Source organism: Monodon monoceros, unplaced genomic scaffold (assembly GCF_005190385.1).
Source record: "Monodon monoceros isolate NGI ecotype Baffin Bay Population unplaced genomic scaffold, NGI_Narwhal_1 Super_Scaffold_18, whole genome shotgun sequence".
NCBI lineage: Eukaryota > Metazoa > Chordata > Mammalia > Artiodactyla > Monodontidae > Monodon > Monodon monoceros.
In genome coordinates this window covers 82671208-82677426 of record NW_021703774.1, presented here as the reverse complement: position 1 = coordinate 82677426, position 6219 = coordinate 82671208, and the positions used below count along the sequence as shown (strand labels likewise).

The window sequence follows — 6219 nt, the reverse complement described above, 5'->3', positions numbered from 1 at the left end:
GTTTCACATCCATTAACACAAAACATGAACTAGTCAGGGCCCTTGTGGTCTGCGGTGAGGGGATTCCTGTGGAGAAATAGGACTGAGTGAGTCAGGCCAGGGGAATGTCTTCCTTGCAGAGTGGAGTCAACTGGATAACTGATGAGCCAATGGTGGGATTAGGGAGGGGGGAAATGGGAGGGGAAAAGAAGAGTTTCTGACATCTTGAGCTAGGATTAAGAGGAGGAAAGCACTAAGGTAGTGGAAGGGTAAGGGGCTCACAGTCAGTCTGAACTCAAGAATAGAGCTGAATGAATTACAAAAGGATGCTGTCTTGTATGCTGGGCCACTGGGAAGAGCTCTCAGGTCCCAGTTAGCTTCAGCTCTTACAAGGTTATCCAAGTTACCACATAAATGATAGCCTAGGCCTTCCATGGGAAATCAACCTGAGCTAAATCTACCTGTGTTCTATTATCTTATTTTTTCTTGGTTCTTACCCTGTGGAAGGAATCGGGCCTCTTCTGGCATCTCATACTGCTCTGTGCTTTTCCCTGGGCTCCAAGTTCTAGTTCATAAAGACCAAGTTTTGCAATTTCCTATAAATGGTTAAGAGAACAGCAAGCTGTCCAGAGAGTGAGAGGTCTGAAAAGTGAGGTGGATAGTAAGAGAAAAGAGGTCCATGTAAGCCCCATTACAGAGGCTATGTGGCTCCCAAAAAGAATAATGGCCAAGCAATTAATTTTTCCTCTTATTCCTTAGCTTGCCTCTGCATTCCGACTGGCTTTACACAACTGGCATCCATTCTGCACTATACAAACAGAAACTAATTTATTTGGAACAAGCAGCAAAATGAGAACTTTATTTGGTGCAGTCAGGGCCCCATTTAGTTCTGCTGCTACTCACTCACTGCCTCTAATCTCCCCCTTGCCCATCTCTCCTCTGTTCAATAGAGGCCTGTCCCTCAGATCAGCAGGCTCTTAGCCTGCCACCTCTGTTTCACTCCTTCCTGTTGGTCTTCATTTCTTTTAGCTTTTAATATTTATGTATAATGCATTGCAGAAAATGCTGTTTGGATACAAATTAAGTTAAAAGACATTATCCTTTAAGGATCTTAGAATCTTTTAGAGAGGGCACAAGACTTAAGTACCTCAGCTGCACAGCCTATAGCCAATTTCTCTTATGTAAAAGTAAGAATGCCAGCCTTAACATAGTCCTGCAGATAAAAGCCAATTTGTATTATTGCTGGCCTTGAATAATAGCATAAATCCATACTCTTCCTTAGAGTGATACTAGAAAAATGAAATCAGGGACTTCAGATTATTTAAAAGAATCAAACATTGCCTGGCCCTGAGGGTCTGTCTGCAAAGTCTTGTAGGTCTGACTCCTTGACCACTCACTGCCTCAGTCTTCTTCCTCCCTGTTACAGAGAGTAATTTCTTCCCTTTCTCTCACCTCCCTTAGCAAGCACACCAACCACTAAGTCCTTCGCCAAATTCTCAGACCCACTCAGGACCTTGACTTCTCCATGGCTTAATATAAGAAAGATAACAAGGATTTTTTCCCCCTCAGCCTTTCTGAGGTTTTATTTAAATGCCCTCAGTGGTCACAGGGCAGAAACCCAAGGGAGGAAGGCAGGGAGAGTATGTTTCTCATCCCTGGGAGGCCTAGATGCAGCCTGCAGCCAAATTACAGCACCAGAGAACAATGTAATGCATTCCTGGGCAGGTCGGTGGGACCCTGGGCGCCTGGGCCTTGTGGAGAGAGGTGCCAGACACAGAGCTCTCCGTAAGCAATCCTGCAGAGCCGCCCCCTGGTTCAGAAATGAAATACGGGAGAGCTTCACATTATGCAGAGACCTGTAGCTCACACCTGGTTATTGATGGCCTTGGTGGAGGCCTCTGCCCCCACCCTCCACTTGGGAACTGCCTGCTTCTATGGGGGTTGGGCATCTTTGAAGCAACGTTGGAAAACAAGAAAGAGATGTTTCCTTTTCACTCTGCCCTTCCTATCAGCCTGTACACAACCGTGAGGATATATATATACAAATATCTCAGGCTGCATATGGGTACTAGTCATCCTCCTCCCCAACAGAAAAAAGAAAAAAGCAACTAGATTTCAATCAAACACTTCAAAACTCATACCAGTAACAGGGGTTCAGCTATAACCAAGGAATATTATAAAATTATCAACATGCAGGCAGCTGTTGGTTTGGGGACTGGCACCCCTCTGGGAGGTGGCAGGAGAAGGATACAGAAAGGGCATGGAGAGAAGAGATCAACAGTGGACAATTCCCACCCAGGCAGAGTGGCTGAGACTGTAGAACTTCTCATGGCTGGTTCACGCTGGAAAGAGTGCAATTCGTGTCCTACATGCTATGAATGATAGGGCAGTCTCCTATGACTGCACGAGGTACGATTATCAGGCCTCCTGCTCATGACCTGTTGTTTTTAACTCTTACTAGGTTAGAAAACAGGATAGCTTTAGGTTGCAGAGATGATCTCCACAAGAGAAAGGCACTAGAGGGGAGCAAGCAGTGGCTTTACTAGGGTAAATGTGTCACAGTTGCTGCACTAGACTGAGCTTTCCCAGAAGCTGGTGATTGGCAGGTTTCAAGTAACGGCCAGTGAGGTGTCAGTAATATACCTGTCCCTGACCCCAGAGGTCAAAGTGATAAAAGAGAGGGTATAGGTACGTTTTTCCACTTCCCATTTATGGCTTAAATGATCTCTGAGCATCTCTGTGGTCCTTCCTCATTTACTTAAGATGTTTTAGTCATCCTGGATTTGAGAAAGCAAGGTAAGCATTCTCCCTTTTGTCCCCTAACTCTGAACTGTTCTGGCTTAAAATTTGCCTTTGCTCACTTCCATTCTGCCTACGAGTCTATGGATAGAGCAGCTGGGCATGGGAGTTCTCTCTCTTTGGCCAAAAGAAGCCAAAATTGGATGACTACTTAACACCATCAACCCCGGTAAGCAGACCTGACCAAACAGAAAAGCTAAGCTGAGTGAATAAAAAAGATAGTTTAATCCACAGCTGTTCTATTTGACAACTTTCAAGGTGGGGCTTCCCCAAGAATAACTGTGATATTTATAAAAAGGTTTTTCATGTATAAACACTTTAGCTTATATGTAATTGTCTCACCAACCCTGTGATAGGAATTATGCTCATTGTACAGGTGCCATTCAGAGAGGCTCTGTGATTTGTCCAAAGTCCTGTGGATACTGAGTGGCTCAGCCAGAACTCAAACCAAGGGCTTCTGACTTCAAATCCTGTGTGTTCTCCTCAAAGACTGAGGGTGCCTAGGGCTGGAGGCACAAGAATCCCAGCACCTTTAGGACAGAAATTGATACAAAATATCCTAGGAGAGTATACATGAGCAGAATTTACAAAAGGAACAGCTTAGGCCTTCCTTAACCTCATCAATGAACCCCCTTTTTGCCATTTCTGCCACTAATACCACCACCACCAAATGATCACTATACTACATTTAGTGGTCCATGTTTAATCAGCTCTGGTTCCTAATTCTTTCTATTCCTTTTTTCTTTTTCAGATTAACAGTTAAATTTTTGTTTTAGTTTTATCTAGTCCTTTTAAAGGGATGCTAAATGTGTAGACAGAGCAGAAGTAGTCATGAGAAGCCATGAGAGGAAGTTATTAAAGCTTTGGGCTTTTAAAGTATGTATTAGAATTTCCTTTGAGAGTTCAATCTTTTTAAAAATGCTCTCAACTCCTGGTCTAGGAAAGTAAGAACAGGGAATGAGAGTGCTTAAAAAAAAACTGTCCTATCCCAGGCCAGATGCCTACTCACAGCCTAGTAAAAGTCCTGGGACCTCTAGCCAAGACAAGCTATTTATCTACACCAAAGCAAGGAGTATCTACCCTGCAGAGAAACCCGTGCAAGATGAGGCAGACAGCAGATTTTCACTTGATCAAAAACTTTTGCTGCTCTCAACCCCTCCTCCTACCCTCATTCAAAATCTGGACTTCTGTTTAGGTCTGAGACAGTGAGACAAAGCAGCTCCAAGAGATGATGTGTGTAAGGGGAACCCTTCCCTGTTCAACCCTGGAATGCATTCCGTTAGAGACAGCATAAGCCCTCACATATCCTACCTATCCCACTCCTGAACCCCAACTGTGAAGGCAGAAAGGAAAACTGCAGGAACACCATGTTCATCAATCATAGATCTGGGATGCTACAGCTCCCTGACCTGGGCCCCCACTTGAGCTAGGGGAAGAACACCTCATGAAAACAGTCTACCTATAGTTAGGATTTCTCCCAGAGCAAACCTTACTTTTTGGTCCATCGATCTTGGCTCTCACTGTTCTTGCTTCCCACCCCCACTGCCTCCGCATGTGGGCTCAGAAGTCATCATCTAAAGAATTCCACTGCTCACCTCCTGCATAGCAGCACAGCCCCATGAGGCCGCACACCAGATGGAGGGGATAAAAGTACGAGGTCATGGCTTCTAGCAAGAGGCTTTTTCTTAAACTAGCCCTGACTCCTGGAAAAGAGTTAGAGCAGGAGAGTGTCAAGTGAGCTGCTGACGACAGCAGCTTCAGAGGTCTTGTATAAAAAGCTAACTGAGCTTTCAGTGGAAATTTCTCTACTCCTGGTCTCATGTCTACTTCTTGAAGGTGTCTGAACAGAATGCAGAGACTGTCAAACCAAAGGGTTAAATCCTGCCCAATTGTAGGGACCTATTCAGCAGGCTGCCATACACATGCTAAGGTGGAGGCCAAACCCTGAACATATACCCCATTTCTCCAGGAATGTAACTATGAATAAAGGGAAAGTGTACGGAAGGTGGACTAGAACTCAGGGGAAATTGAAAAGGTTGTCAGTAGGCCTTCAAAATGTTTGTGTATAATACACAGACGGGGATGCAGAAGGATCATCGTTCCTAGAACTGTTATGTTTGCTGGGTGACAATGTACAGAAGCAATAATTACAAAGAGACAAAACAGTTTAACACTGAGAAACAGAAGTCGCAGAATAAAGGAATCAGGTGAATGAGATTAATCAGGCTTTCTATAGGAGGTGGCTTTTGAGCTGGATTTTTAAAATATAAGGAATGTCCTGGTTGAGAGAAGACAGAGGAAGGCATTCTAAATAGAAGGGACTGGTTTATGCTGAAACTCAGAAGCAAGAATGTGCAAGCAATATATAAGGAATTTCAAGCAAGTACATATTATATACACTGGAGAATACAGAGAAATTAGAATGCTGAGATCAGGGCTTAAATAATGTGAGGTGACTGCATGTGCCTAGACTGTCAAATGGCTCAGAGTCCCCTATAGAGCCACACAGCATCTTGATCTATGTCAGTAAACACCAGGGCACCTATGGGAAAACACAAGGATGAGTCCATTTGTTACAGATACTGGGACTAGAAGACAGCTACACTGTAAAACCCACAAAATGCTAAGTATCATTAATCACAGTTCCCTATCATTTGAGGTTCTGGGGTAAATAAGAGATATCAAATATCCTATCCAGAACTGTGATGCATTAATGTAGGTTTACGGGCCTAGAACCTGACACAAATCAAGCCAAACTCTTAAGAAATTAGAATGTAAAAAAGGAATTCTTTAAAATAGAAAATACATGATTCTTTCCCTGACTCTCAAACTTAAAACTTGACTGGTCCCCTATATCCCGTTTGGCATACTGGACTTTTGAGGCTAGCACATTCACCATAGCTGCGGCCATACTGAATAGGAAGAGAGCTATGAAAGAGCTTTAGGGACTGCAAAATCAGTTTACTAATAAGTGAGAGGATAGTTCTGGTGTACTACAGGGTGCTAGAGCAACAGCCAAAGACAAGATACAAATTCCGATTTCATAAACTTCGAATTAGGTCTCTGGCTTCTTGCACTTGTTGGAGGTAAAAACAGAGCTATTTATCGGGCTTCTGCCAAGTTTCCGAACTGAACTTTCCTAACCTCTGATGACAAAAACTGCAAGGGCAACCCTGTTCTTCCACAGCATTTTCCTGGTGCCACTTTCAAAAACAGAATATTGAAATGTATGTGTGTGTGTATATATACATATATGTATTTATACATATATATGTATATATAAAAATTATATTTATGAACATTGAATAAGCCAAAAGGTGAGCAGTATCTTAAATTTTTGCTTTACTTAACTGGCACAATTTAGTTAGTGCTGGAAGGGAGGCAACCATTTAAGTGATAGCATTTGTTGGTATCATCTTGGTATTTTCCTCCTCCCCTAGG

At 43.2% G+C, this 6219-nt stretch overlaps 1 protein-coding gene across 12 annotated transcripts in view; it reads right to left on the bottom strand.

Moving 5' to 3' along the window:
* The window catches only part of ST7L (suppression of tumorigenicity 7 like), a 154032-nt gene that overhangs the window by 71176 nt on the left and 76637 nt on the right, over positions 1 to 6219 (bottom strand). The window lies entirely within an intron of this gene.